Below are 10,546 nucleotides of genomic sequence, written 5' to 3' on the forward strand. Positions count from 1 at the left end.
TTTGAAGCTGCAGGGTCTTTTCCGCTTATCAAAAACCCTTTTGGTCACTAATGACACAGACACAAGGGCTTTCTTCACTTTCCGCCAAATACCTCTAAGGACCGAAACCACAGAGGAACCACCAGGCGTGGAGTCCAGGAGTCAAAAGAATTGGCCTTAGGATGATGCCCATACACACAAAGGAAGGGAGAGATCCCTGTAGCAGAGTGAGCCGCGTTGTTATAGGCAAACTCCGCCATGGACAGATGAGCAACCCAGTCAGTCTGACACTTGGAGACATAATACCTGAGGAACTGCTCCAAGGACTGGTTCACCCTTTCAGTCTGCCCATTAGACTGCGGATGGTAGCCTGACGACAAGCTGACAGAAATCTGGAGATCGGAACAAAATGCCCTCCAGAATTTGGCCACAAACTGGGATCCGCGGTCAGAGACCACATCAAGTGGCAACCCGTAGAGACGCACAACATGCAGCATAAATAATTCAGACAGGCGTCTGGCCGATGGCAGCCCAACCAGTGGAACGAAGTGCGCCATCTTCGAAAACCTGTCAACGACAACCCAGATGGCTGTCATCCCCGAGGATTTGGGCAAGTCCACCACAAAATCCATTGAAATGTGGGTCCATGGCTTAGATGGGATAGAGAGTGGATGTAATGGGCCAACAGGAACCCCTCTAGGAGTCTTATTTCGGGCACAGATGTCACATGCCCGAACCCACTGATCCACATCCTTAGCCACCGAGGGCCACCACACCGCCCTAGATAGCAACTCCCGAGTTCTGGCAATACCCGGGTGACCTGCCGACTTCTTGGCATGGAATTCCAGGAACACTCGCTGTCTTAACCTAGGAGGCACAAACAAAAGACCTACCGGAAGGTCTGGAGGAGCCTGCTCCTGTGCTCTAAGGACTAATGATAAGAGGTCCTGGGTAATGCCCACTTTAATACATGATGGGGACACAATGGGCAACGGCTCCTCGGTGGTCTCCTGGATTGGAGCAAAACTCCGCGAGAGCGCATCAGCCTTGATGTTTTTTGACCCAGGGCGATATGTTATCAAAAAATTAAAGCGAGCAAAAAACAAAGCCCATCGTGCCTGCCTGGCATTGAGACGCTTCGCTGACTCTAAATATGCCAGATTCTTATGGTCGGTGAGAATTGAGACCACAAACTTAGCCCCCTCAAGCCAGTGTCTCCACTCCTCGAGTGCATCCTTAATAGCCAACAATTCCCGGTTACCCACGTCATAATTCATCTCGGCAGGCGAAAATTTACGGGAAAAGTAAGCACAGGGATGAAGGCGATTATCAGACACTCCCATCTGAGAAAGCACTGCCCCAATACCCATCTGAGAGGCATCCACCTCCACCACAAAAGGACGCTCTGGATCTGGGTGTCGCAGCACCTTGGCCGATACAAATGCCCTTTTGAGACGGGCAAAAGCCGCTTTAGCCTCACAAGACCAGTGAGCAACATCCGCCCCTTTCTTAGTGAGTGCCACCAAGGGCGCCACTATAGACGAAAATCCAGCGATAAATAGTCTATAAAAATTCGCAAAGCCCAGGAAACGCTGAAGCGCCTTCAAACTAGTGGGCTGCACCCAATCCAGGACTGCCTGTACCTTGGAACCCTCCATTTGGAAACCTTCTGGGGAGATAATATATCCTAGAAATGCGATTTGCTGAACTTCAAATTCGCACTTCTCCAGCTTCGTCCCAAGCCGGTGGTCTCTGAGTTTCTGGAGGACTAAGCGTACATGCTTCCGATGTTCCTCCAGGGAATGGGAGAAGATTAGGATGTCATCTAAGTATACAACTAAGAATCTATCCAAATATTCCCTGAGCACATCATTCATGAAATCCTGGAAGACTGCCGGGGCATTACAGAGCCCAAAAGGCATCACCAAATATTCATAATGCCCTGAGTGGGTATTAAAGGCAGTCTTCCATTCATCCCCCTCTCTTATTTGGATTAGATTGTACGCACCGCGTAGGTCAATCTTAGAAAAAATGGTGGCAGTACGAAGCTGGTCAAACAAGACCGAAATGAGAGGCAGTGGGTATGAGTTTTTAATCGTGATACGGTTCAATTCCCTGAAGTCGATGCAGGGTCGCAACGAACCGTCCTTTTTACCCACGAAGAAGAACCCCGACCCAACTGGAGACTGTGAAGGTCTGATAAATCCCTTAGCCAAGTTCTCCTGAATGTACTCTGCCATAGCCTGCGTCTCAGGACGTGACAGGGAGTACAACCTGCTCTTGGGAAGCTTAGCATTTGGCAACAAATCAATGGCACAGTCATAGGGGCGATGGGGAGGTAGTACCTCTGCAACTTTTTTGGAGAACACGTCCGCAAAATCTGCATAACACCCTGGCAATCCTGGCAAACTTAGCTGCGAGAGCCTGACTGGAAGGCTCAAGCAACTCCTGAAACAATCAGTACCCCAACTAAGAATCTCCCCAGAGACCCAGTCAAATTGAGGATTGTGGGCCCTTAACCAGGGTAACCCCAACACCAATGGGGCAAAAGTACAGACAGTCACATAAAAGGACAATTTTTCAGAGTGTGTGGCTCCAATAAACAAAGAAATCTGGCTAGTGCAAGAGGTAATTTTACCTTGGGATAATGGTTCCCCGTTTAACCCACAAATCTCAATTTCCGATGCCAAGGGTACTAAGGGAACAGAGTGTTTCAGGGCGAATTGGCGGTCCATAAAAACCCCGTCGGCCCCACTGTCCACAAAGGCCTCAGTGTTGACAGTTTGACCGAGGATTTTCAAGGTCACCGGAATGATAAAAGTCTTCCTGGGAAATTCTGACTACTGGCCTGACAGGATATTTCCCATCACCCTCAGGCCCTGAAGTTTTCCGGCTTTTCTGGGCATGATACTACCACATGACCTTTATTCCCACAGTACAAACACAACCCCTGCTGTCTCCTCCGCGTCTTCTCACGCGAGGAGAGGCGGGTAGCCCCAATCTGCATAGGCTCCTCTTAAAATTCCTCAGAGTCTGAGGTTCCCTTGGGAAAGAAGGAAACCTCAGTCTCCCTTTCAAGCCTACGCTCTCTCAGCCGTCTATCCACCCGGATGGATAACTGCATGAGCTGATCTAAGCTATCAGGCAAGGGATATTGTACCAGTTGGTCCTTTATCTGGTTAGAAAGACCTCTTCGGTACTGGTGTTTTAGGGCTGGGTCATTCCACTGGGTATCATGGGCCAACCTCCGAAACTCTGTACAGTAAACCTCAACTGGCCTTCGCCCTTGCTTAAGGATCGAAATCTGAGCCTCGGCTGAGGCTGTCTTGTCAGGGTCATCATACAACATGCCCAGTGCCGTAAAAAAAGCATCAACACTTTTAAGCGACGGACAGTCAGGCTGCAACCCATATGCCCAGACCTATTTGCAGTAAGCAACAACAAATACAAAGCTACACAGTACTGGCTAACTTTCAGGAACTGACTAACCAACAAAGATTCAGCAGCATCTGCTTAACCTGAGAAGAGGCCTTATAAAGCAGGTGCTGTCCACGCCCCACTCAGACCTAACATGATCAGAACAATCAGGTTAAAGAATTTCTCATCCAAAATAGGGAGATATTTTCAGAGCTACCTGGTCGAACGACCATAATAAAACATGACATTGTCACAGAACCAGGGGTCAGGGTTCATTTAAAGCCATATAGGATTCTTGAAGCTCAGCGAGAAGCTGTTTCTAAAGAAGTTAAAACCATGTTAGAACTTGGAGTCATAGAGGAATCTAACAGTGAGTGGTCCAGTCCCATAGTTCTCATCCCAAAGCCCGACGGTAGCATACGCTTCTGTAATGACTTTCGTAAGTTAAATGAGGTGTCCACGTTTGACACGTACCCCATGCCCCATGTGGATGAGCTTATAGAAAGGCTGGGGGAACAGCCAGGTTTCTCACCACGTTGGACCTGATCAAAGGTTACTGGCAAATACCTTTATCTGATAGCGTAAAAGAAAAAACAGCCTTTTCGGTTCTGGAGGGGCTGTACCAGTATATGATGTTACCCTTTGGGTTGCATGGGGCTCCAGCAACCTTTCAACGGGCGATGGATAAAATTTTGAGGTCCCATAGAAAATATGCAGCTGCCTATTTGGATGATGTGGTAATTCACAGTACAGACTGGGGGTCCCATTTGGTTAAAGTACAAGCAGTACTGGACTCAATCAGAGAGGCAGGGTTAACTGCTAACCCAAAGAAGTGCTGCCTCGCAATGGAGGAGGTCAAATACTTGGGCTTCACCATAGGCAGAGGTCTAAATAGGCCCCAATTGAATAAAATTGATGCTATTCAAACTGGCCTCGTCCAGTGAATATAAAACAGGTAAGGGATTTTTTGGGAATAACTGCATACTATAGACGGTTTATTCCCAATTTTGCGACCACAGCGGTGCCGTTGTCAGACCTTACCAAAGGGAAGCAGTCAAATATGGTGAAATGGAACCCTGATGCAGAAAAAGCGTTCCAAGCGTTAAAAGTGGCTTTGTGTTCACAACCGGTATTGATAACACCAGATTTTTCAAAAGAATTTGTGGTACAGACAAATGCCTCAGAGGTAGGGATAGGGGCTGTGCTGTACCAAACCAGAGATGGGGACGAACACCCTATCATTTATTTGAGTAGGAAACTCAATCAGCATGAAAAAAGGTATGCCATTGTGGAAAAGGAGGCTTTGGCCATTAAATGGGCAATAGATACCTTGAGATATTACCTCTTGGGTAGACAATTCAGACTAGTGACAGATCATGCCCCTTTAAAATGGATGTATGTAAATAGAGAGAAGAATGCTCGTGTAACTAGATGGTTTCTAGCATTGCAGGATTTTAAGTTTACTGACGAACATAGACCGGGAACACAATTGGCCAACGCAGATGCATTGTCCCGCATCTTCTGTTTGGGGGCTACAAGTGTTCCGACCCCTAGGTCGAAACAGGGGAGGGGGATATGTGACAAGAACACTGGGATAGTGTTTGAGGGCAGGTATGTTTGTTCCAGGTTCTTGTCTTACATATTTTAGAAAATGAAAACTTTTAGGAAAATGCTTTTGTTTTGTTAGAACCTTTTCAGTTTGCTGGAAAAGCTGGATAAGGGCCCTGAGAGAGAGATAGGGCGAGTTCCAGACATTGGGCCCAGTTTGGGTCTTTGGCCTCGCAGAGGGCTAATCAGGGCTTTCAGCTGTGCAAGAGCCTTATAGGGCTTCTAGCCTGATTAATGTGTGCAGACTGCCTGGGAAGACAGCAGGATCTCTGTGAGAGAAACATGCTTTCTGATGCAAGTGAGCTATACAGTGTTTGCTGGAGAACTCTGTGTTTTTTGTTTAGTGATAGTTAGCAACATCTTGTGTTTAGTTAGTGCCGGACAGGCAAGGTATTTTCTTTTGGTGTTTGTTTTATTTTCTGTATAATAAAACTGGCTGGGGCCATTTGTACCAGAAACTGGACTTGTGTGGTTCCTCAGCTGCTGCGTGCTGCCAGTTACCCCAGGAAACGGCACTTTGTACCCTTACAGCGTTACAAAATATATATTCTAAAGTTAGATCACCTTTTGAGTTCCATAAAGAGGAAGTTTTGGCAACTCCTCAGGAAGAAGGGGAACTGGATTGGGAATGGGAGGATTCCTCAAATTAGGAGGATGATTCTCACCCCAATTCAGGGGTGTCTCTTTTGGTAGATTTGGTCCGGGAGACCTTGAATTTAAAGGAATCCAGTGTGCCAGTGACCAGTTCAAATTCTTTCTTCAAACGGAAGAAGAAGCAGGTATCTGTGTTTCCATGTTTCCCTCACTTTGGTGAAATTCTAGGTGAAGCACGGTTAACACCAGATTCAAAATGGAATATTCCAAAAAAGGATCAAATATCTTTAGCCCTTTTTCAGAAGAAGATACTAGCCTTTGGAAAAATCCACGTATGGTGGATGCACCGATTGCTAGGTTGGTGAGGAATATAGTTATTTCAGCAGTTCAATCTGTATTCAATATGTAAATCTATTTGGACCTGAATTGGTATAGACTATTTCCCAGATTACAGGTGGGAAGATTGTGGATTTACTGGTATCAAAACAAAAAAGTCCCAGGTTCAGTTCCTGTTGTCCCCAAGGCAGGGAAAGATTCCAGACCTTTCAGGGTATGCCCAGAAGTTTCCATAGAAGTGCCTTCAGAGGGTGAGGGGCTCCCAACAGCCATTGTCCTGCTGAAAAAGTCACTTTACAATCCACTTGACTATATAGGAACAGGGACCTGGCCTCTGGTGGGAGCTCCTTTACTCAGGTTCAGGGATACCTGGATGCAATCCAGCCCAGATCAATGTTTAAAGGCTCTGGTAACCAGGAGTTACAGGTTAGACCTAGAGGCTCTCGTTTCATAAAGAATCTTTTACACTCTCCTTCCAATAAGTCATTACAGAAGATCGGCCATGTCGGGTTTCCTCACATAAGCCATCAATGTTTATAAGAACCTTTGTGAATATATTTAGGGTGATGTTGATAGGACAAATGGCAGGCAGGTACATTGGAAGTGTATGCCCTGAACACAGAATCTGAGAAACTTTCAGCTTTGCTGATTGACTGGCACGTGAAATGAAGCATCTCTTAAATTGATTGAGGCTAGGAAATCTTTTCTTCTGAAACCTGCAAGGATCAATTTTAATGTTTCAAAGCAGAACGGTTTTCTTTCATGAACTAATTCAATTCCTTGAGGTTCAGAATTGTCCTGAAACTTCTGTATTTTTTCTTTAAAAGAAATAAAAGCTTTTTGTTCTCTTTTTTTGAAAACCTGGCACTGGTTCCACAGCCTGGAAATCTGACAGGTGTCCTAAACTTTGTTTCAACACTGTCACCTGTAAAGGAAGGCTTGGCATTTTTGATTCTACAAATCCGTTTCCTCTTGGAATCTTCCAAAAAAACTCTATATGGTAACCGTTTGATACATTATTTAAAACCCAAATGTCTTCTACCTTTCTGCAAATTTCTGAAGCCTTGCTCCTACTGGAAGAGGGCAGTAGTAGTCATTGTCTGGCATTATTCTTTCTATATGCGCAACGAAAGGACTGCCTAGACACACATATTGTTTGCCAAGCCTAGAGGTCCAGGCTTCTTTAAACTATTGTCTGGATGATAAGGGTAGGGCAGTGGCTCTCAAACTGTGTGCCGTGGCACCCTGGGTGCCTCAGGACACTTGCAGGGGTGCCTCGGGTTGATGGTCCATCACCAATTCAAATTATTTATGGTCATTGAAATAGGTTACCTACCTATCTAATCGCTCCTTCAGTGCTCTCTTCTCTGAATCTACCTCCTCTTCGTTACCTCTTTCAGTTGGAGTACCGCAAGGCTCAGTCTTGGGTCCTCTGCTTTTCTCCATCTATACCTCATCTCTTGATAAACTAATCAGTTTTTAGATTTCAGTATCATCTGTACGCAGATGATACTCAAATCTACCTATCCTCTCCTGACTTGTCCCTATCTGTACTGGGCCGTGTCACTGAATGCCTTTCTGCCTGGATGACATCTCGCCACCTCACACTTAATATTTCAAAGACAGCTTTAATTATATTTCCACCGGCCAATAGTAGGTACGAACCTGATATCTCTATCACTGTTGAAAACTCGACTATCTACCCTACCGCACAAGCCTGCTGCCTAGGTGTCATCCTTGACTCTGATCTGTCCTTTGTTCCCCACATTTAATCTGTCTCAAAAATAGGATTTTGGTACTTACCAGGTAAATCCTTTTCTTTGAATCCATAGGGGGCACTGGAGTACTCTTGGGATATGGACGGGCGTAGCCGAACAAAGGCACTGAATATTTAAATTTAGGACTCTCCCCCCCTCCATATCCCCGAGTACCTCAGTGTACTCTCTCAGTGTTTTTTACTGAGCGAACAGGAACTATATAGAGAGGTTGACAATGGAGAATACCTATAACATAACGGACAACAACAAAGTTGACCCATAACCTTACTGTCAACTAAACAGTTGACACCTTAACCGATAGAACTTTATAATTTGAACCAATCGGTGAAAATGTGTTACCACAAGCTCCTCTGAGCTTAATACAAACCAAGTAAAACTTGTGACCCTAAGCTCCCTTGAGCTTAAAACAACCCAGGTAAAACTGCTCTGGGTGGGCGTCCAGTGCCCCCTATGGATTCAAAGAAAAGGATTTACCTGGTAAGTACCAAAATCCTATTTTCTTTATCATCCACTAGGGGTCACTGGAGTACTCTTGGGACGTACCAAAGCCTCCCTCGTGGGCGGGAGAGCTGTTTGATACTTGTAACAGTAGGCAGCCCAAAGCTAGATGCTGATGGCGCCACCATTCATAACGTGTAAACGTGCACAAACGTGGTGCACATGAAGGCTATGTAGCCGCGTCGTAGACGCTCCACGACCCGCTGGGTCTGACATTCCCACAGAACCTGTGGGATGAGCTATTACTGACGTAGGCGATTATAACTTAGCCTTAAAGTAAGCCTGACTTGTAGTCATTATTATTATCCAACTGGATAATGTCTGCTGAGAAACTGGCTAACCCCAGTTGTCAGTATCATAGAGAACAAACAATGTATTCATATCACGTACTGTTGACCTTCGGGACATATATAAACGCGTAATGCGTGTACCACATTCAGAATTCTAGAATGTGCTGTCCGCACAGGAACCCCTATTGGTATATTGATGTGAAGAATACGCAAGCGTAATTCGTCCGAAGATCTCTTTGTTATGAGAAAACTCAATTACGGTGGCTTGGAATACAAGGCACCCAAATATGAAAACAAAACCCTTGCCGAAGCCAAGGCTAGAAGAAAAATGTTTTCCAAAGTGAGAAACTTAATTCCCATTTGTTGTAAGGGTTCAAAATATGAAACTGTAAGAAATCTGAACCCAACCTCAAGTCGCCTGGCGCTGTAGGTGGGATAAATAGAGTCTGAACTTTGATGACACCTTGTAGAAAGATGTGTACAGACGCAAATAGAGGCAAACGTCTTTGAAAATAAGTTTACCACACAGATACCTGCACTCTTAGTGCAGATCAACGCAGTTTTCCATCCCACCCCGTTTAACAGAATACGGGTACCTTGAAGGATGATGTTGGAAACTTCCGAGGTTTACAACCTATGTAAGCACACAAAATTTTGTAATAATGAGCTGCCTTAAGCGGCTTACTAGCTCCTGCAATCTGTAATGAGGCTCCGACGGGGCTTCTCAGTAAGCGCCGGCCAGCCAGTGCAGGAGAATGTGTGGGCTGTGAGGGAGCTCTGTAATGCTCTATTTCTTAAGAGGGCGGTCTGAACCCTCACCCCGTCAACCGCAGCTGCGGTACATAGATAATAGGTACATAGGTAACTATGGGTAAAAGAACATTCCCTGATGTAACAGGTTGGACGTATTATGAGCGGGGCAAGATCGTGTGCAAGTATTCCTTGGAAATGCGAGAAGCAAACTTCTCCGAAACCCATGAGATACCACCAGTATGACTGTGACGAACTGTCTTATGATCCGTTTTGGCAACGGAGAGAGCAGCGGAAAATGGTGGAGCCAGATACACGACCACATGAATGTGAGAGACTCCACTGCCACTGCCCTTGTGATCTGTTTTGTACACATACTGAGCTTTTGTAATTGTGGCGAGATGCCATCATGTATACTTGAGAGTAACCCCCTTCTGTGGACTCACATATGAAACACCTCTTGATTTAATGTCCAGTTTTCAGGATCCAAATACTGACGGGTGAGATCATCTGTCTAACAGATGTCCACTCCCGGAATGATCTCTTGACATTTTCACATAATGGTGTTCTGAGTTATTGAGGATTTGAGTTACCTGCCGCATTGCCATGCGGCTTCTTGGTTCTCACTGGTTGTGTATGCAACTGCCGTTGCCTTGTCTGACTGCTTAAGCCCAGCGTGAGCCAGGCATCAACAAATTACATGAAACTCATGGTTGTTCCTCTCCACGGAAATCTTTAGTAAAAGGTGAAAGATTTATTCGTTCTGAAGAGAAACCAGAGTATATTCCTGGTCAGACTGAAAGCGAATCATGTATTGCATTGTAAAACGCACGGAGTTCTAGGACATTTATCGACAGCAATCTGTCGTGTTTTAGAACCTTTGTCGCTGATTTTAACTACAAATCCTGACCCTCTGCGACTCTCGTCCAGAGTATATGCACCCTTGTCCCTCTGTGGGAAACGCGAGTGAAGGGTGGTAAACTAAATTGAAAACACATCTTTATTCTTAATAGGTGAATACACCAATGTACCGCTAGTGTGCGTGTTTTGCACTAATTACTAGATGTACATTTGTTCTTGCTGGTGTAGTAGGTAAAAAGTTTTTGATTTACCGTATTTATAATCTTACCTAGGAATTGACCTCGTTTAGACGGAATTAGATGCGATTGTTTTCGAACTTGATCTGCTACCGCAGTATACCTTAGTAGCGCAAGTTAGAGGAACTTTGTTGAGACAGAGTTCTTATGAGCAGATCATCTAAGATAGAGAAACTCTGTTGAGACAGAGTTCTTATGT

The 10,546-nt window shown here is 45.3% G+C and overlaps 1 non-coding gene across 1 annotated transcript; it reads right to left on the bottom strand.

The window, feature by feature from the left end:
* Positions 1 to 9,918: 9,918 nt before the first annotated feature.
* Positions 9,919 to 10,033, bottom strand: LOC134983505 (U5 spliceosomal RNA). Its single transcript, XR_010191657.1, has one exon. It is a non-coding gene; the product is annotated as a U5 spliceosomal RNA (small nuclear RNA).
* Positions 10,034 to 10,546: the final 513 nt, after the last annotated feature.

This window comes from Pseudophryne corroboree (assembly GCF_028390025.1).
Source record: "Pseudophryne corroboree isolate aPseCor3 chromosome 3 unlocalized genomic scaffold, aPseCor3.hap2 SUPER_3_unloc_16, whole genome shotgun sequence".
NCBI lineage: Eukaryota > Metazoa > Chordata > Amphibia > Anura > Myobatrachidae > Pseudophryne > Pseudophryne corroboree.